A 22,456-nucleotide genomic window follows, 5' to 3' on the forward strand; every position below is an offset into this window, starting at 1 on the left:
GGTGAATGATCTTTTTAATGTGCTGTTCGGTTCTGTTTGCTAGTATTTTGTTGAGGATTTTTGCATCTATCTTCATCAGTGATATTAGTCTGTGATTTTCTTTTTTTGTTATATCTTTGTCTCGTTTTGGTATCAGGGTCACGGTGGCCACATAGAATGAGTTTGGGAATGTTCCTCCCTCTGCAATTTTTTGGAAAAGTTTGAGAAGGGTAGTGTTAACTCTTCTCTAAATGTTTGATAGAATTCCCCTGTGAAGCCATCTGGTCCTGGTCTTTTGTTTGTTGGACGATTTTTAAGTACAGTTTCAATTTCATTACTTGTAACTGGTCTGTTTATATTTTCTGATTCTTCATGGTTCAGTCTTGGAAAGTTGTACCTTTCCAAAAATTTGTCAGTTTCTTCCAGGTTGTCCATTTTATTGGCATATTGTTGCTTGTAGTAGTCTCTTATGATCCTTTCTATTTCTGCGCTGTCTGTTGTAATTTCTCCTTTTTCATTTCTTTTTTTTTTTTCTTAATTTATTTTTGGCTCTCTTGGGTCTTTGTTGCTGCACGTGGGCTTTCTCTTGTTGTGCTGAGCAGGGGCTACTCTTTGTTGCGGTGCACGGGCTTCTCATTGCAGTGGCTTCTCGTTGTGGAGCACAGGCTCTTTGCGCGCTGGCTTCAGTAGTTGCAGCCTGCTGGCCCTAGAGCACACGGGCTTCAGTAGTTGTGGTGTGTGGGCTCAGTAATGGCAGCGCATGGGCTCTAGGGCACGCGGGCCTCAGCAGTCGTGGCACACAGGCTCAGTAGTTGTGGCTCGTGAGCTCTAGAGCACAGGCTAAGTAGTTGTGGCGTATGGGCTTAGTTGCTTTTTAGCATGTGGGATCTTCCCGGATCAGGATTCGAACCTGTGTCCCCTGCGTTGGCAGGCGGATTCTTAACCACTGCACCACCAGGGAAGTCCCGCCTTTTTCATTTCTAATTTTATTGATTTGAATCCTCTACCTTCTTTTCCTTGATGAGTCTGGCTAAAGGTTTATCAGTTTTGTTTATCTTCTCAAAGAACCAAGTTTTAGTTTTATTGATCTTTGCTATTGTTTTCTTCATTTGTATTTCATTTATTTCTGCTCTGATCTTTATGATATATTACCTTCTACTAACTTTGGGTTTTCTTTGTTCTTCTATCTCTAGTTGCTTTAGGTGTAAAGTTACATTGTTTATTTGAGATGTTTCTTGTTTTTTGAGGTGAGATTGAATTGTTGTAAACTTCCCTCTTAGAACTGCTTTTGCTGTATCCTATAGGTTTTGGGTCATTGTGTTTTAGTTGTCATTTGTTTCTAGGTATTTTTTAATTTCCTCTTTGATTTCTTCAGTGATCTCTTGGTTATTTAGCAGTGCACTGTTTAGCCTCCATGTGTTTGTGTTTTTTACAGTTTTTTCCCCATAACTGATTTCTAATCACAGAACGTTGTGGTTGGGAAAGATGCTTGATATGATTTCAATTTTCTTAAATTTACCAAGGCTTGATTTGTGACCCAAGATGTGATCCATCCTGGAAAGTGTTACATGTGCACTTGAGAAGAAAGTGTATTCTGCTTTCGGGTGGAACGTCCTATAAATATCAATTAAATCTGTCTTGTCTATTGTGTCATTTAAAGCTTTTGTTTCCTTATTTATTTTCTGTCTGGATGATCTGTCCATTGGGGTAAGTGGTGTGTTAAAGTCCCCCACTATTATTGTGTTACTGTCAATTTCCCCTTTTATGGCTTTTAATATTTGCCTTATGTATTGAGGTGCTCCTATGTTGGGTGCATAAATATTTATAATTGCTATGTTTTCTTCTTGGATTGATCCGTTGATCATTATGTAGTGTCCTTCCTTATATCTTGTCACAGTCTTTATTTTGAAGTCTGTTTTACCTGATATGAGTACTGCTACTTCAGCTTTCTTTTGATTTCCATTTGCATGGAATATCTTTTTCCATCCCCTCACTTTCAGTCTGTATGTGTCCCTAGGTCTGAACTGAGTTTCTTGTAGACCACATATATACAGGTCTTGTTTTTGTATCCATTCACCAGTCTGTGTCTTTTGGTTGGAGCATTTAATCCATTTACATTCAAGGTGATTATTGATATGTCTGTTCCTATTACCATTTTCTTAATTGATTTGGGTTTGTCTTTGTAAGTCTTTTTCTTCTCTTGTGTTTCCCGCCTAGAGAAGTTCCTTTAGCATTTGCTGTAAAGCTGGTTTGGTGGTGCTGAATTCTCTTAGCTTTTGCTTGTCTGTAAAGCTTTTGATTTCTCTGTCCAATCTGAATGAGATCCTTGCTGGGTAGAGTAATCTTGGTTGTAGGTTTTTCCCTTTCATCACTTTAAATATATCCTGCCACTCCCTTCTGGCCTGCAAAGTTTCTGCTGAAAAATCAGCTGATAACCTTATGCGGATTCTCTTGTATGTTATTTGTTGCTTTTTCCTTGCTGCTTTCAATATTTTTTCTTTGAATTTAATTTTTGTTAGTTTGATTAGTATGTGTCTTGGTGTGTTTCTCCTAGGGTTTATCCTGTGTGGGACGCTCTGCGCTTCCTGGACTTGGATGGCTATTTCCTTTCCCACGTTAGGGAAGTTTTCAACTATAATCTCTTCAAATATTTTCTCAGACCCTTTCTCTTTCTCTTCTTCTGGGACCCCAGTAATTCGAATGTTGGTGCATTTAATGTTGTCCCAGAGGTCTCTGAGACTCTCCTCAATTCTTTACATTCTTTTTTCTTTATTCTGCTCCTCAGCAGTTATTTCCACCATTCTATCTTCCAGGTCACTTATTCACTCTCCTGCCTCAGTTATTCTACTGTTGATTCCTCCTAGTGTATTTTTCATTTCAGTTATTGTGTTGTTCATCACTGTTTGTTCTTTAGTTCTTCTAGGTCTTTGTTAAACACTTCTTGTATTTTCTCGATCCGTGCCTCCATTCTGTTTCTGAGACTTTGGATCATCTTTACTATCATTACTCTGAATTCTTTTTCAGACTAGTTTGCCTATTTCCTCTTCATTTGTTTGGTCTTGTAGGTTTTAACCTTGCTCCTTTGTCTGTAACATAATTTTTGTGGTCTCATTTTTTTCATGGGTGGGGCTGTATTCCTGTCTTACTGGTTATTTGGCCTGAGGTGTCCAGCACTGGAGTTTGCAGGCAGTTGGGTAGAGCCAGGTGTTGGTGCCGAGATGAGGGCCTCACTCTGATTAATAATCTCTAGGGTCTGAGGTTCTCTGTTAGTCCAGCGGTTTGGACTCAGCAGTCCTACCACAGGAGCTCAGGCCCAACCCCCAGCCTGGGAACCAAGATCCCTCAAGCCACACGGTACAACAAAGAAAAGAAAAAAAAAAGGAGCAGTACAATAACAAAGAATAAAATAAAATTAGAAAAGTAAAAAATATATTAGGAAAAATAAAAATATAAGTGAAACAACTACAACAAGATGAAACAGAACCACAACCTAAAAATAAAAAAGCTCTTGGCTGTGGGGGGCGGGGCTTAGGCTGGGGGCGGGGTTTAGCATGGGAAGCAGAGCCTAGGCTTAGGACCCGCATGGCCAGAAAAGGCCTTGGGGGATGGGGCCTAGGTAGGGGCGGGGTTTAGACGTGGCTGGCAAAGGCAGCACAGCCGGAGGGGGACCTTGGAGTGCAGAGTGCGGAGGTAAGGCCCTGGGTGGGAGTGTGCGGGTGGGGTTTAGGCCCAGCGCAGTGGAGGGGTCCTTGGAGTGCAAAGTGTAGCAGTGAGGCCCTGGGTGGGGGTGTGGGCGCAGGGCTTAGGCTCAGTGTAGGCAGCTGTAGGGAGCCTCGCAGGGTGGAGGATTAGGCCTGGGACCTCAGCAGGCTCTCCAGGGTTCCCAGGTGGGCAGGGGAAATGCTGGCTGTGTTCCCTTCCAACCACCTGCTCTCCCGAGGTCCCCGCTGATCCCCTAACCATGGGTGGGCCACTCCAGGCATGGGAACCCCTCCCCTACCCCAGCTGCCCCTCAGGGGCACTGGTCCCATCTGTCTGGCCTCTACTTTTCCTCCCCGCTCCCTGCCTCCCACTCTCTCAGGACCCATGCAGCAGGAGGGAGCCTCGGTAGGCAGGGGGTCAGGCTCAGGACCTCAGCAGGCTCCCCGGGCCAAAGTGGGCAGGGGAAACACTGGCTACATTCCGTTCCAATCCTCTGTTCTCCCAAGGGTCTCCCCCCCGTCCCTGTTGATCCCCTAACTGTGTGTGGGCACCTCCGGGTGTGGGAACCCCTCCCCTCCACCAGCTACCCCCAGGGGCACCGGTCCCATCCCACCTCCACTTCTCCTCCCCCCTCCTCTCCCCCACGTCCTACCTGGTCGTTTGCGGGTTCCTCCCATCCCCTTAGGTGTCCGTGGTCCCCCACCAGTGCCTGGTGGTTGCCCTAGTTGTGAGGAGATGCAAACTCCGCGTCCCCCTAGTTCGCCATCTTGACTCCACCCCCTGGCACAGTTTGAGAACTTCTATCCAATAATGCTTGTAATAAACTTTTCTCTAACCTACTTTTATCCTTGTTGGCCCTTTCTTGTCTTTCTGGTTGTTGTATGTTAATAACTCTTCCTCTGTTTGCTTACCTAGTGCTGTGTTCACCTCACTTCTTTCTACAAGCATACCTCAGTTAGCATCACCTGCAGAACAATGATTCTTTTTTTTTTTTTTTTTTCAGAACAATGATTCTTTCTAAGACTTGTAAACCAAAACAGCATCTGTCTTGTGAACAATAACATGCCACACCATGCGCTTCTCAATTTAAGGCACGTTGGCTGTATTAGTTTCCTGTTGCTGCTGTAGCAAATTCCCACAAACGTGATGGCTTAAAACTATGTAATTTATGATCTGATAGTTTGGGAGGTAAGATGTTCAAATTAGGTACGCTGGCCCTAAAATCAAGGTGTCAGCAGGGGTGTATTCCTTCTGGAATCTCTTGGGATGAATCTATTTCCTTGCCTTTTCCAGCTTTTAGAGGCATCCTGTATTCTTTGGCTTGTGATCTTTCCCTTCATCTTCAAACGTTCATCATTCTAACCTCTACTTTGGGCATTAAGTCTCTTCTCTATGACCTTGATACTCTTGACTCCCTCTTATAAGGACCCATGTGATTACATTAGCCCCACCTGAATCATGCAGGGTACTCTCACATGTTATGTTTTTAACTTAATCATGTAGGCAAAGTCCTATTCACAGGTTTTGGAGACTAGAACATGACATCTTTAGGGGACCATTCTTCAGTCTATTATGGTGGCCAGACAATTTGCTTTACTTCCCTAAGGCGGTCTCTATGTTATATCCTGTCCCTTAGGACAGTCTTAGATTTACAGCAAATGATTTGCTTTCCAAAGGACCAAAACCCAGAAACCGTGATAGTATTCCAGTGAATAAAGTGCTTGCAAGGTACTAAAATTTTAACTACTGCTACACTCTGACAGGTAAATATCAGGAGAATGTGGGTTAGCTCCAGGCCTGGCTGTGCCGACCACTCGAATAATACCAAGGATGCCCAGATGATAAGCCATCAACCAACAAGCACCTAATTATATTTGTAATAGAGCCAGCATGTAGGAATGCATCTATATAAGGATTGCATCATAATTGCTCTTATAATCTTCCTTCAGTCAGCCCTGAACAAGTCCCCAGGGCTGCATGAGATGGGCCTGTGTCTTTTTGTTCCAACCTGTTTACTATATATGATCATAACTCTTAGGAACATGACTCAGGACACCTGACTGCCCTCGGAGACCAGGGTGAGGTCTTCTCCCCACGTTTTCCCATTTGTGCTGTCTGCCCCTTTCCAGATTTTAAACCATCTTTTTGACTGCAGCACCAAAAAAGAAGAATACATTTAATTCCTTCCTAAATTCATCTCTGTTTCATCTAAGACTAGGCTTCTGCTTGGTTCCTACTATTCAGTAAAGCTCCAGACAATCCCTGAGGTCCCTGACCTGACCCAGGTACTGGATGGCTATCTGGTGCTCTCCAGGGAATGTATTATCATAGATAAAGTGTCCAACAAATTCATTAATTATTGAAATATGGGCTGTGGACACACAGTAACCTCTTGCTCCATTTTTCTCCTTGGACTTGTTTGCTGCCCGAGCATACAAATTTTCTCTGAATTTGTGGAGACAATTTTTTTTCAGGTTCTTACACAGAGAAGCCCATCTCGTGGGAAATGGTGCTAGGTTATGGATAGTGACCTGGTTCTGGGTTTGGAGTTTGAGACATGCGATTGGGATGTAAGAGAACATGAAGAAATGGCAGTTATTGAGAAATGGCAATTATTGTTCATGACAGGGACTGTGCTTCTGACCCATGACTTAGATATGAAACAAGTCCAGGGAGGTCATAGCAGTACATTGTTTGAATTACAAATGGCTTGTTTAACTAAGGAAGTCTGGGAAGCAACAAAATACCTCCTTCTGCCATAGGCCAACCAGCTTATCTACATGGACAAGAACAAAATAGAAAGACTTCAGCAGTTAATAAGATAATTCAGTTGCAAAACTTGATGATCAAAACTCTAAAAAATGTGCATAGATACAGAGAACAGATTGGTGGTTGCCAGAGGTGGGGTGGGGAGTGGACAAAACAGATGAAGGGGGAAAAAATGTACAAACCTCCAGTTATAAATTAAATGTCATTGGATGTAATGCACAGCACGGTGACTTTAGTTAATAAAACTGTAGTGTGTATTTGAAAGTTGCTAAGAGAGGCGATCTTAAAAATTCTCACCACAAGAAAAAAATTTGTAACTATGGATGGTGATAGATATTAACTAGACTTATTGTGGTGATCATTTCACTATATATAAATATATATAACTATATATTGTATAACTGAAACTAATATGTCAATTATATCTCAATTTTTAAAAACTGAATTTTTTAGATTTGTTTTTCTGCTCTTTCCTCTTCAGAATAATTGTTGTGAAGTTTGAGGTCTGGGCAGCTCCATAATAACAACGATATGGGGGTACTTGTTAAAAATGCAGACTCTTGGCTCATGACACACCTCTAGGGGGTAGGTTCTGGCAATCTTAGGTTATCCTGATGCAAACTGAAGCTTGAGATTCATTGGTTTAGGGGAAGGTGTATAGTTGTGAAGGTGGACAACTGAGTTTGAACTTTTCATTAAATGATTTCCTCACTTGTAGTTTCAATGAAATATTTGTGAAATGCCTACACAAAAGACAGCAGTTAAATAATGGTACAGTTTCCACTTCAGGTAAAATCGTTGATGGCAACAGTTTGTGTCAGTGTCGCAGATTATTTTCCCAGTTTGAAACGCCCTCACTAACTCTCTGCGAACATAACAAATCAAGCTACTTGTTTCTGCTGAATGTGTACCCTGTAAGTGGTATGTGATAACCACTATGGGAATTATAAAGAAACACAAGATAATTTAAAAAACACTTTATTATAATTCATTATTATTTATACAGTACTACCATTAATGATAACAGTAACATTAATAATGGTATCTATTTGCCTGTAGACTAATCATCTTCTAAACATTATCTAAATTATCTTATTTAGTTCTGTCAAGCCCAGGAGTTATATACTATCGATATCAACATTTTATGAGGAAATTAAATCTAAAGGATTGCCACTAAACTTGTAAATGTCACATAACTAGTTTTAGGAACAGTAGTCCTGGTGGTCAAATAATGAGGACCCAAAGTAGCCTGAGGCCACATGCTTTGGAACAGAGAATGGTATATTTGATAGTGATTAAGCCAAACCTAGAGTTATGATGTCTTTATAATATGTCAAGTTGAAAGCTTGAGGTAAGGACAGAAATAGGAGCAAAGACGAGATCAGAAGTCAGGAGGATAAAAATAACAATAGGGCGGTAGTCAGATGTGAAGGATGGGTGAGTGAGTGCTAAGGGCTCAGATCAGAGGCTGTGATGGAGGGAAAGTGTGGAAGGGAGTGGAAGGGAATAGCCCTGGGCTGGACCATTGGGCCCACATAACTGATGAAAAATTTTGAGCTTCAGAGCTATGGTTCTATCTGGGCGTTTACTTGTTCTCACTGTACTTGCTGGGGTGATAAAAGGAGAAGAGAGATCTTTTTTGAAAACGCTGATTATTGTCAAATTGTATCTTTCCTTCTCATTTTAAACCTTCCTTCTTTTATAATGATCCCTTGAGCATGAATGTCCTGCAGTTTGGAGGGCTCTCTCCATATAACTGGAATTAGAAACAAGCCAGTTTGGAGAAACTTATTAAGTATGGCAAATAGCGAATCCATCTGCACGTAAGTGATTGAACTATGCAGGGAGACAAAGCCCAGTTCATGAAGGCTGCATTTGAAAAGTGAAGACAATTAGCAAACTTGCCATTGTTCACATTACCAACAAGTACGTTATTCAGTAGATTATCAGCTGAAAATTAAACAGCTCTGTGTCTGTTCTGCTGCAAATGCATATGAAGTGGTTGGAAGTGATGGATAACTCAGAGTGCTCAGGGCCTGGGATCTGCCTCGGGAGGCGTGGCCAAAGGCACATCTTAGATCATCAGTGAGCATCAGGTTGATTGCCAATAAAAAGCATCACTGGAAATAAAGAGGGATAAAATGAATTTTTCCTGGGTTATATAAGTAGTGCAAAACAAGTAAAAAGGACACAATATGGAAATGGCACATATCCAGATGCAGAAAAATAGAGATTTGTAGAGCTTATACCCAGTAGCTTATTCCAAATTACTTGCCACTTTTATGCAAAGATTTAAGAATTTGTCTTTACATCTTAAACCTGTACACAAGCAGGTAGAGAATCCAATAACAAATAGAAACAACAACAATGTTGGACCTGAAAAGGGGACTTCATCCACTCTGCTTTCTTGGCTTGGAAAAACCCCCTCCTCGCTTTACCCCAACTGTGTCCACCAGGCGCTCGCTCTCCATTTAGATGTCTCTTCCTCCAGGGAGGCTTCTGGACTCTAAGCATTGATGGGTTCTTCCGTCATTTATAACCCATGTAATTATATACTTATGGATATATATATAATGTATATATATGTAATATAAACATAAGTTGGGCTTACCTCCCTCCCACTAGACCATGTGAGGCAGGCGGCCCCAGGGGCTTCTGCAGTGAGTTTGGGTCTGTCTGTCACTACCTCACTCTTTAACACTCAGTGCAGAACCTGGAATATAGGAGCTGCTCCAGAAATATCTGATGAACGTGGGAATGAAACCAGGTCATTCCCCTCTTATCAACTGAAGAAGATGCAATAAGAAGTCAAGTGCTTTAACCGAAGACAGTAGGAAAGACTCGGAGCTGATAAAGGAACATAAGCACACATTTTTGAGAAAAGAGTAAAAGGAAACCAACTAATAGGATAACCTGTTGGTGCCATTAGTGCTTTTCGCATTGTGCAAAACCCGTCAGCTCGCTCAGTGACACCGCTGCCGCCAATGGCTGCTGCCACACATGTCACCCTGGGTCAGGGGACCATGTTGAGAGACACTCTGTCCTTGCTCCTGCCATTCCTCAGCGTGGTGGGACAGAGGAAACTGTCCACAGCCCCTGGGCATGCTGAGGTCCAGCAGGGCTCCTCTGAGCCCAGAATATCCTTCCCGTCTTCCAGGGATACTGTTTTCCTCCCCTGGAGCTTACAAACATGCTCTAGATTTCAGGCAGGTCAGTTTGAAAATTGTTTAAATATAACCACACTAACATCTAAAAATAATACGTCTAAAGCTGGGCAATATTGGAATGACTTAAAGGAAGTAGAAACCTGAGACTTAAGAGCACAGAATGGCTTGGGGACATCACATTATGCATCTGATATCTGGCCCTCGGCTTGCCTGCTGGACTGTGTGACTGGATCTAGGAATTTACATTTACATTTCATGGTTTTGAACCATTACAGCTTTTATTTTCTCTAACTTACCTCCCATGAATTCAGTTACTAGAAGACTTGGTATTTGATTTAGAGAAAACGTAAACTAACAACTTTGTGGTAGTTTGTTTTAAACTGTCTGCAATTTTTTTCACTCTTCTCTCATCAGGAATTAGGTTGCATGTTCCCTCTCCTTAAATCTGCCAGCCTTGGCTGGGTCTCTTAACCTCGGCACTGTTGATGTTTTGGGCCACAGAGTCTTTGCTGCGGGGGTGCTGCCCTGTGCATTGCTGAATATTTACCAGCATCCCTGAGCTGGAGCCGCTCAGTCCCAGTCTTGCAAACCAGAAGTATATTCAGACATTGCCGAACGTTCTCTGGGGGCAAATGCGGCCCTGGTTTGAGAACCACTGCAATGGCAGAAATAAGGTTATGGGACTTCTGAAGCCAGGCCATAAAAGGCCACGAAGAATTCTGGTTCTCTTGGGACACTCATTCTGGGAGAAACCAACCACAACGGAAATCCAACTTCCCTGAAGCTGCCATTCTGGAGAGGCTACGTGTATACATTGTAGGTGACAATCCCAGCTGAGCCCAGGTGACCACGCTGGCTGAGCCCTACCCAAACCCTTGGCCCAAAACTCTGTGAAATAAGAAGACTGTTGTTGTATTACCTAAGTTTGGTGTGGCATGTTAATCAGCACTGGTAATTGAAACAGAATCACTGGAAAATGGGAAGAATATAGTTTACTAAAGAAACAGGCTTTCCTTCAGTTCTGCGTGTCGCTTATCAGAGCAGTAGCGGGTACACGAGCACCCACAGCCTGAATTCTCCTCTCAGTCATCCGGGCGTGCGCTCATGGTATGCTGAGAAAATAAGAATTGGCATCCCAAGTTTGTTCTAATCCTTTTTTTTTTTTTTTCTCAAGAGAAAATATTTTAAAGATACAAGAGTTAAAGAAAACATCTGGTTTATGGGAAAATTATAAGAACATGCTTCTCCCTCCCCCTTCCACTCCCACAGGGGAGCATCAGGGATTCTCAGACCTTAGCAACGGAATCAATAACAACAGCTAACAAGATTACTCCCTGGAGAGGGCGGGCAGTGTCGGCTCTGACTTTATTAAGAACGAACAACACGTGTGAAAGGATGGAGTCCTGCAAGGACGCAAGAATTGGGAGAATGCAGGAAAGAGGGCAAGGCAGCTCACAAATATGCTGAATTGAAGGAATTAGGATCACACCCCGAAATGGCAGGAAAATGAATGTTTGCTTTTTCTGGCTTATTATTTGCTTAGTGATACTTCAGCATTTCTAAAAGATAAATGCCTTGGCTGGGCTTCTATCCATCTCTCTGCTCTATTTAATTTTACAGAGAGGGATGCTCAGATGTTAACATGTTTGTTCTCTTTTCACTTAGGATTGACTTCATTTTCTACTCAAAATGGAATGACCCACCAAGGTAAGATTTGAAGCCCAGAAATTACTCCATGTTTATCTGGCACGGATTCTGTGATAAGTTCTTGGCAGATTTTCATTATTTTACGAAACACCCCTGGGAGGTGTTTTGAAACCAAATGATTCGTCCCCATTCACCTTGCTCAGGAAGGCCAGGATATAAAATTTAGAACCTCAGACCTTCCACACCAGCCCATTTGCCCTTCAGTTTTCCACAGCTGAAGGCAAAGAAGCATCTCATACTGGGACTGGTCATTTACCTGTTTGCCCTGAGGTCCACCTCCTGGCCTTCCCTGGCCTTCCCCTAAGGGGCTGAGCCTGCCCCGCTGCCTGGAACTGGAGAGGTGGCAGCTGGGAGAATCTTCCCCAGGTCTGTGCTTGAGCAGCATCTCCTGCCTGGTCCTGACCTTCCCCTGCAACTCTAGCCCTGGATCCAGTTTCAATCTAGCTCTGCTACGGCCTCTCCCCCTGCTGTCCTTCCCGCCCTAGGGCTAGTAACAGCTAATATTTCCAATGTTAAATTTCATCTAATGAACAACATGACACAGACTGCATTTTTCTCCCTGGACCCTGAATTCATACAGGGAGGATCTAGTTCCAAATGAAGCCCAGCTTGAGACCTAGATATTACATGTGATGGTTTCATACGTTGGTGTTTTTTCTTTAGAGTGTGTTGATTGACTGTACAGTCCAGGTCAGAAAGCTTTTAGAATAATATGATACAAAATTCTAGAAAAAGCAACACTAATTTACAGAGTGAAAGAAAGCCAACAGTGGATATCTTTGGCCATCAATGAGAGAGGTTAACTGCCCAGGGGCAGGCAGGAACTTTTTCATGTGATAGAAATATTCCAGATCATGAGTTTTGTGATGGCCACATAGGGGTATATATTTGTCAAAAGCCATCGAACTGTGTACATAGAATAGGGCATTTTATTGTATGCAAATTACACTAAGGCTCACAGCAGCTAATATTTACAAGATCTTGCCGCATCCTTTACTTCTATGGTATTTCCCTAATGATGATTCTTTCCTTCTTCCCTTCTACGTTTATTAATATGAATACTGCTCTGCAGAAGGACTATCTCTTCTCCTGTATGTATATATTTATTTATTCCATTATTTATCTACATCAGTTTGGACTCATGGATGTTTATTCCCGAGTTAAAGTCCAATCTTGTTGTTACAGTTCTGTTACTTACACTTTTCCAGTTTGGCCATGAAGTGCTCCATCGGGTGGGCTCCTGTGTTCTTTTACCACGACTCCCCTGACTTTTTGAGCATCCCCTTACTTTCTGGCACCACATGATGTTTGTGGCTCATTTTATATTTATGTTGGCCCAGCCCTGGAATTAGTCACTTCTCCGAGGAGCCCTGGTTCCTTTCATTTGAATACAGAATCTAGGTGTTAGCTGTTCTCATGGTTACTGGGGCATCATCGCTCTGACCTCCAAGCAAGCAGAGCTAGTTACTTCATGCCTGTATACTAATCCACACTTATGCACATATCTACGTGGATTAGAGGAAAACTCTTGAATTCATACTGCTCTCTCTGGTTCTAATGTGATACCATGTGGTTTATTTTAGGCCTCCCTTTTTCCTTACTTATAAATTCTTTTTCTAACACTAAGAAACCCTGACTCTCATTGTCAATGATCTATTCACTTTTTTGTTCAAGTCTAGTATAAACAGAAAGTAGTTTCACGATTGCTAGACTTAACCACTGTGTAAAAACAAACCCAAAAGCTTTTACTAACTGGATTATAATTTTTACAGTTTTTGTTGTTAGCCTACAGTATCCAGTCAAGGTACAGTTTTCCAGAGTTCCATGGATAGTTCTTTTCCTCCCATACCCTTCAGTGTGGTCATTATTTATTTGTAATACAGTTAAGTTCCTTTGCTAGTGTTTGTATTCCATTTTGAGTTACGCTCATGTTCAGGGTGTGTTTAATTCTTTGTTTAATTTGGGGTTATGGGAAGGATGTGTGAACAGTACTATGGTTCTGAGAGTCAGTTATATGGAAATTGGGGTTATGGGAAGGATGTGTGAACAGTACTATGGTTCTAAGAGTCAGTTATATGGAAAGTTACGTTCAAGGAAGTGCCCCCGCTTTTCATGCCTGCTGCCCTATCCCCTCATCCCGTTACTCCTAACCCTTTCCCACAGACCCCTGGAGGTAATCAACCTCTTTAGTTTCTAGTTTCTCTCTGCTGAATTCCTTCTTCAGGAACAAAGAAAAATAGAGAATCATTATTAGGCAAATGATCAGATACTGGTATATTATATTCTTTTCTTATATAAAACGTTAACACACTATGGACAATTTCTGTGAGCTTTGCATTTTTTCACTTAAGAGTATGTCCTGGAAATCAACCCCATATTAGTTCGATGATATCTTCCTTACCTTACATCTTTTTCATAGCTGCATAGTACTCCATTATGGCACACCTGGCAAATTTTTTTCTTTAACTTTCAGCTGCTGTGAAATTTACCTTTTTAGAGCTGGATATTTTTGCATCTCTATAAATATTCTTAAGCTTTGTATTGGGGGCAGTTAAATGTCTTGGAAACAGTTTGGTCCTTTGGAATCTTGACTTCAAGTTTTGCTGGGCAGGGAGACTAAAGGCACAGCTGGGACCAGACCCCCTGGGCATCCACCCAATGCCCTGGGAATCATAAGGTTTTCCACTCTGGTGGGTGGGGACTGGCACCTCCCTAAACCTGCATGGAAGCTGGGAACTCTTATCTCTAATTCTTCCTGTGGTTCTTTCCTGGGTTCTGGTAGTTTCCTCACAAGCACACACTGACCAGTATTCTACTGTGTGCCCAGGGGAGCCCTCTGCAGGAATCCTGTGCTCTGTCTTTGTGTGGTCACCTCCTCTCCAGTACGCGGTCCCGAAGAGTCTGTCTGCCTCGGTGTTCCGAGATGCCTATATCCATCCTCTCAGCTCAGGGAGTCACCAAGCTTCGCCTGGGTTTCCTCTCCCTTACCACAGCCTGCAAACTCTCTCTTGGCAGTAAGATGAAGCCATTGTATGGCTCACCTCCTTTGTTCCACCTCTCAGGAATCCTCGTCCTTATTTAGCTGATGTCTAATATCTTGAAAACTTTTGTTTCATATTTTGTCCATTTAAAAAAAATTTTTCAGGCAGGTCAAATCTGGTTCCTGTTATTCCATCTTGGCTGAAACTAAATGCCTCTGCTATTAGAAATGGATTTGCTTTGTTTTTCAGTGTCAATTTCCAGTTGTTATTTCTAATATATATAAATACATAAATATATAAAATATATTAATCTGTGAATTAACTTTTTATTTTGAAAACTTGCTAAACTCAGTTAGTTGTAGCAGCTTTTTTTTTTTTGTAGATTTTGGGGGCTTTCTATCCGGACCACTTATTGTCTCTGAATAAAGACAATCTTCCTTATTCCTTTTGTTTCTTTTTCTTGCCTTATCTATGATCTCTAGTACAATAAGGAATAGACATGGCGAGAGAAGATATCCTTGCCTTGTTCTTGATCTTAGAAAGAAGGCATTCAGCATTTTACCGTCAAGTACAATATTATCTGTAGTTTCTTTTCTTAGATTTTCTTTATCAGGTTGAACTTCTAATTGTAGTTTTCTGAGATTTTTCATGAGATGAACTTTGTTAAATAATTCTTATTCATCTTTTATGATAATCACTTGAATTTTCTTTCTTTTTCAGTTAATTTGATGATTTACACCAGTTGAACTTTTTATAATAGCTTTATTGAGGTATAATTCACATACCATTAAAGTTCATCATTTTCAAGTATACAATTCAGTGGTACAACCATTACCAAAATCTAATTCTAAAACATTTTCCGTTAATTGGTTTTGGAATGTTAATCCAACTTTGCATTCCTGAGAAAAATTCCCTCCGTCATGATACATTATTCTATTTATAAATTGATTCAATATATTAATATTTTCTTAAGAGTATCTGAATTTCTGTTCATGAGGGAAAGTTTGTGGCTTTCTTTTCTTTTACTGTCTTTCCTGGATGTGGTATCTGAGTTATGCTGACCTTGTCAAGTGAGTTTGGAAGTGTTTATTCCTCCTCTTTTTCTGAAAGAGAGTTTGTGGAAATGGTATAATTTTTTAACTTTGAGAGAATTCAACAGTTAAGTAAGTCATCAGAGCCTGGAATTTCTTTGTGGGAACATTTTAATTACACATTCAATTTCTTTAATAAATCACAGGCTCTTCAGGTATCCAGTCTTTCTTGCGTCAGTTGTGATTATTTGTATTTTTTATTTTTTAAAATATTTATGTATTTATTTGGCTGCGTCAGGTCTTAGTTGGCATGTGGGATCTTCGTTGCAGCATGCAGGATCTTTAGTTGCGGCATGTGAGATCTTTTAGTTGCGGCATGGGGGATCTAGTCCCCTGACCAGGGATCGAACCCCAGGCCCCCTGCATTGGGAGTGCAGAGTCTTAGCCATTGGACCACCAGGGAAGTCTCTATTTGTATTTTTTAAGGAATTTGTGTTTTTAGATTTAGGTTGTCAAATTTGTTGTCGTAAAATAATTCCTAATTGTGTTAGTTAATGAATACTGTGATTAAAAAAATTACCTCAAAACACGTTGGCTTTAAATAATAGCAATAATATATTATTTACACCTCTCGTGGCTTCTGTGGTACAGGGATTCAGGAGTGGCATGGCTGGTTCTGGTTCAGGGTTTCACCAGGCTGCGGTTGGTTGTGGCTGGTGCTGCAGTCGCGTGATGGCACAGCTGGGCTTGGAGGATCTATTGCCCACAAGCTTGCCCTCAGGACTGACCAGCTGGGGCTGGCTTTTGTGGGAGGCCTCAGTTACTTTCCAGCTCAGCCTCTTCACAGGGTGGCTCGAGAGTTACCCAGCCTTGCATCTGGCTTCTCTTAGAGAAGTTCAAGGGACTAAGGAGGCAGCTCCAATGCCTTTTTGGTCCAGCCTTGGAGGTCAAACACCGTCACTGGCACAGTCTGCTGTTGGTCATAGGGAAGCCTTGATTTCATATTTATTATGTTTGTTTAAGGAGTGTTAGACTTTATTCTCAAAGGTAATTGAGTTACTTTAGAATCAGCTTGATCCTTTTGAAGTTTGTTTTCAAGTTTTTTAAAGTTGCTATGGTGAGTCTGAAGCTAACATGTGGCCATTTCAATTTAAGTTAGTTAACATTAAATACAATGAAAAATTAACTTCCTCAGTCACACTAGCCATACTCTTGAGTACTCGAAAGGCATATGTTGCTTGTGGCTACTGTATTGCACGACACAAATGTAAGGCATTTCCGTAACTGCAGCGAGTTCTGTTGGACAGAGCTGACCTAAAGTAGCCTTTACTCTAGGACTAGTTTGGTCTTGTTACTACACCATCACCCTCACCCTTTTTGGGCATCTATGGAACGCCCTGCACTCATTTAGGACTCTCCCCCCTGGCTCACACCTCTCCCAGCTCTGTTAGATCTCTGGAAATGGGTCAGGTGACAGACCTCCCATCTTTCTTGCCTGGCCTCATGGATTTCAGCCTATATATATATGGCTTAGAATTCAGCCACAGACTCCTGACCCTAACGTAGATCTGGAGCGATTTCTCTGCATAGCTTCCTCCTTTCTAGAATTCTGCTCCCAAATTCCAGCTGCCTCAGCCTCCCTGAGCTCTGAGCTCAGTTTCCTTAGCTCAGCCCAAATGCCATGATACACTTGTATTTCCCTCCTCTGCACTGTGGTCTGGAATGTGCTTTTAGGCAGAAAGTGGGGTGATTCTAGGGCTTCCGTCGTTAGTTCCCTTATCTCAAAAATCATGACCTGTTTTTTCCCGTTGCCCAATGTTTGAAAGAAGTTTTATGTATATTTTCCAGTTTTCTAGTTTTTATGGTGAGCAGACAAGTCCAGCCCCACTTCCTCCATTGCAGTCAACAGCAAAAGTTTGTTCCCTTTTGAAGATTATGGTAAAATAATCTATTTATTTTATTTACTCTATTTTTAGATTTTTGGCATGTTGACATAATTTTACCTGGTTTATTTCTCAACTCTCATAGTGTGACTATATAAAAATACTACTATATAAAAATACACTTAACGGTAATTGTTTTTGTTTTATTGGGGTTAAGGTTCTTTCATTTTGAGGACTTTTTAATGTGTGATTTGTTTGTTTGTTTGTTTGTTTATTTAAGTTTTGGAATTTGTGACATGTTAACCTGTGCCAAACCTGATACATTTTAAAAGGAATTCAGTGAAATCTTTACCTTATGTGCTGGCCATTCATCCCCATCCATCAACCCCCAACCAAGTAACCACTGTTACTTTCTAGAGATACTTTATGTTTATTCAAGGCAACAAAAATATAGGGTCCTATTTTTCCTTTTTAAATAGAATATCTTGGAGACCTTTCTGTATCAGACAATAATATGGGATGATAGGCAGAAGCATTAAAATGTTTCTAGGAAAAATGATTTTCAGTCATTTTTCTCCTAAGTTATTCAAGTCATCCCTAAAAGGGGAAAAATGGAATTTTAAAACTTGAAAGATTGTGATAAATTTAGGAAATAATGATAGCATCTTTTAAACTCAGAAGACCATGATAAGTTTGACGAATAGAATGTGTTCTCCCTTCCTCACTTGTGCTGTTGTTTTAACATGCTGCCAGCTACAGCGATCTGCCACTCAGCAAGGGCGGCAGGGCTCTAAAACAGAGGGCAAGAGTGGATGACATTTGGAAACCACAGATGCGACCCCTTTTCAGGTGGAAGCATGTTTCAAATCAACCTGAACTATTCCCTATGGCATAGGAAGAGGCTATTGAGAAGTGTGGGATGAGGTGGTGAAGGGGGTTTACTGTGTTTAGGGAAAATGATTGATTATCTAGGGTAGTTAAAACGCAGACACACAAACACACCATGCTTTCATGAATTCAGCCTAAGCACAGAGGCATAATTGACACTCTAGAGTCCAGAGGCTCACTCTTTGATTGAGGTAATCAGGAGACCAGAATATGAGTGAAATAATGAAACCTTGTCTTCATGTAGATAGTGAGTTTGAAGGAGGAATTAATTCTATATGATTAGTGTCGGGGTGAAGCAGAAAATTTCAGTAAGAGTAGGATCAATAAATTAATTGTGATATATTAATACAATGGCACACTGTACAGCTACATACCACTATATGGACAAATATCTCAAACACCATGTTCAGTGAAAGAAAGCCAGACATGAAAGAACACAGATTTTTAAATTCCGTTTATATGAAGTTCAAAAAATAAGTAAAACTAAACAAGGGTACTAGAAGTTAGGATCATGGCTCTCTGTGGGAAGAAAGATAGGTGTTTTGACTGATAAATGCATAAGCAGTAATTTGGGGGTTATCGGTATATTCTTTTTCTGTATCTGGGTGGTGGTTACACAGCTGTTTCCTTTGAGAAATTCACTATGCGATTCATTGAACGGCATAATTATGTTTTGTGTACTTTTCTGTATGTGCATTTTATTAACAGACTAACAAGAAAACTTTAAAAAATTGAGTGGTCAAAAATATTCTAAAACTTAGTTTTTTTAATCAAAACATTTTTTTTTAGTTAAAAATAATGTGTACAATTATCCTAGAGACAATGGGAAGCAATATTAACCGCTCCACTAGAACTGTGAGGAATGTTCTACACCTTCTTCCCTTAAAAAAGACATTCTGAACAGAATGACAACTACAAATGGTTTCTGGCTTTTTTTTTTTTTTTTTTTTAATTATTTATTTATATTTATTTATTTATTTATTTTTGGCTGTGTTGGATCTTCGTTTCTGTGCGAGGGCTTTCTCCAGTTGCGGCAAGCGGGGGCCACTCTTCATCGCGGTGCGCGGGCCTCTCACTATCGCGGCCTCTCTTGTTGCGGAGCACAGGCTCCAGAAGCGCAGGCTCAGTAGCTGTGGCTCACGGGCCCAGCCGCTCCGCGGCACGTGGGATCCTCCCAGACCAGGGCTCGAACCCGCGTCCCCTGCATTGGCAGGCAGACTCCCAACCACTGCGCCACCAGGGAAGTCCCTGGTTTCTGGCTATTGAGTAATTTCAGGTTAATTGTGTAATTTTATACATTTTTAGTGTTATAATGGGAAATCTGATGCCTTTCTCAGAGTAAAACAGTAAGAAATTTATTTAGCATCCTTAGGGGTTTTAGTTTTTGTTTACTGCCCTGTCTCTAGTGCTTAGAACAATGCCTAGAACATAACAGATGCTATGTAGATATATGTTGGTGACTGTCTGGGAGAAATGTTTGGCTCTCTGAGAAGGTGATGATCTTATTAGGGTGTGGCCAACATTCTTACTTCATGTCTATTAAATGCAACGTTACAATTGTAAATAAGTCTTAGGCTATTTGGTATTTTTGTCACTCTAGTTGCCTTGGGAACTGAGATGAGGCAGGAAACATAATACGGCCAAAGGCGAGGGAGTGGGACAGCCTGGGAATGTGTGGGGAAGAGTGAGTAAGGGGCTCCCTTGGCTGAAGGGGGTGGGGGCGGAGTTAATGATGGACCAGGGTAGAAATCACGGAGTTGGGGTAAGACAGACGGTTGATATGGAACATCAACTATGACTACAGCGTTCCATCAGCTCCCCCGGCCTGCGTTTCATAGTACCACTTCATAAGGCCACAGTGAAGGCCGTTGAAATGATCTGGCCCCATGGCAGTGCCTATACAGTTTTCCCCAAACCTGCAAAGTTTTCTCTAAAATGTATCTGAGTATCTAGAGAACATCAATATATCTGGGGAAAGCAGGATCCAATTGCTATTGTGTGGTCAAGCCTGAGGTCATACATGCTTGAAAGCATGGTCCAGTCATTTTCATTCAAAGTGGATCTCCTTTTCATGGGTTGTGGGTGCCCTGGAGCTTCAGCCTTAGCCTGGTCATTACTCCACATGCCAAGGCTTTAGAGGCAGCCCGGCCGAGTGCTGGCTGGCTTGGCACAGCCTTCTCCGTGAGTTGCAACAATGATCAAAAACAGCACATAATCATACAGTGCCTCCTGGAATGCCTTGATTGTACGCAGCATAAAGAAATGAATTCTGTACGCTTAAGCAAAGGATTTTCAAAATGTAAAGCAAACAGTACAAGCTCACATGGTCTCCCTTGCATCGAGCAGTGCTGAACGTGCAGTTACCTTTTGAACAACAGGTATTCATGGATCAGGCAGCGTGCTCATGAGACAACAGTCCTCTAATTAAATAAAAGGAGAATCAGTGTTCCTCCTTGCAGGGCTTGTTGGTGGGATTAAAGGATTGTTCTGGAGCCCAGCACACATAATGAGAGCCCTGGCTGCCTGCCTTAAAGTTCTGCAGACCCCACCTGCTAAGACGACCCAAGCCCTGGGGCCAACTCAGTTTCACAAAGTGAGAGGATTAAGGCAGACCTAGACCATCACACTCCCTCTGGTGCAGCTCTCATCCTCGGGGCCACTGTGTAGGCTGTACAGCTTGAGTGCTGGACAAAGGTTCCAGGCTGGGAGAGTGGGCGGGGGCAGAAATCCAATCCACCAGCTGGTGCCAAGCTGCACCCCTTGGTGCAGGGCTGTCTGTCAAAGGAGTGCCTTCTGCTAATTCACTTAAACATGCTCTCTGGACCCACAGGGGCCTGCTCACCTCTCCTGCCATTGTCCTCTGAGGTTAAGGACCCTCCCACTCTACCCTGGTCCCTGCGTCACAGCTTCTAATAGCCAGTTCCAGATCCTCTGAGAGATAATGTGTGCTCCCTGGAAGCTTGAGCCGAGCGCCCATCACTGATTAGCTCCTGCCTGAAACCTCCTTTGTCCTGCTCTTGGAACCTACCTCACTGTGAAGGTTCCACCCCCTGCACACATCTCCTTCCATGTATCGACCCTGGTTAAGCTGGATGTTGGTTTTCCATAGGTGCCGGGGAGTGCCGTAATGTGAACATTTACCACAAAAATCTAACTCTCAGTGGTCAGCAATGAAAAAGAAAAAATGAGGAAAACAGCTTATTTTTCACTTGCTATTCCACTGACTATGCGTAAGACTCAGGGTGGGCACACTTCCCGTAGTGGAATATCTTGTGGTGCTAATTATGATTCTGGTTTTAAAAATAATATACATATTTATATATAATGTGGTCCACTAAATGTAAGCCAGTTATCTCCTCTGGCATTTAACTAAAGAAAGAATGATTTTTTCCAAAGCTGAGGAAAAAAAATGGCAGGGGAGGGGCATCTGTTGAATATATACCATACTAGAAGTTTGGAGTGTTTTCTAATGTTGTTTTGACTGCATATGATTTTTTTTGTCTTACAGTTTAGAGCCTACTCCTTGGTATAAAGCATGAATCTGTTGTAAATATTTCTAGGTTTTTACTGACCCATCCTTCCTGAAGGTTCTTATGCAGACCATGCCCCTAACGGTTGTAGGCATGACGTGGGCGGAGACTCACACTCCCATCCTCCTCCCAGGACCCTCTGAGTTGCCAGTTGTTTGTGTGATGCAGCTCTGCTCAGCAGGGCATGGAGTGTGTGTAGGTTCCTTGTAAGAGGCTGGGGGGGTGATTTCCTCAATGCACTTTCTTTAGGCTCGAGATTGTGGCCTCTGGAATGGGTCAGAAGCCAACCACAGAGGGGCAAGTAAGCCAGAGAAGCAGAGAGTTGACTGCAGCAGGCCATGCATGGTGGTTAGCTAAGAGGAAGTCTAGTTTAGCCTAAGTTATTCTGGGTGCAAATAAATGACCAATCATAGAAAATTAGAGGTGGATTAAATTCAACAAACTAAATTGACAGTCCATGAAATGTAATAGTTGAGTGCCTCCTGTATACCAGGTACTCTTCTAGCTTCCAGAAACTTGTCCACTAAAGCCCAAAGTGGCCAGAACTTACCCAATTACACACAGGACACCAGTGTACAATTGAAGACAAAGACTTTGTTTCCTAGAGAGATTTTTTCATACTTCTATCTGGAAGCATCTTTTTATATTTCTTCAGTTCAGTATCATCAGGTGTTCTCCCTTACCACCATTTTTTACCTTTTCCTTTTTTTTTTTTTTTTTTTTAACAGAAGCTTTAGGTTCACAGCATAATGGAGAGGAAGGTACAGAGATTTCCCATATGCCTCCTGCCCCCACACATGCTCGGCCCCCGCCCACTAG

The sequence above is a fragment of the Balaenoptera borealis genome, assembly GCF_965194805.1.
Source record: "Balaenoptera borealis genome assembly, chromosome: 12".
In the NCBI taxonomy this organism is placed as follows: Eukaryota; Metazoa; Chordata; class Mammalia; order Artiodactyla; family Balaenopteridae; genus Balaenoptera; species Balaenoptera borealis.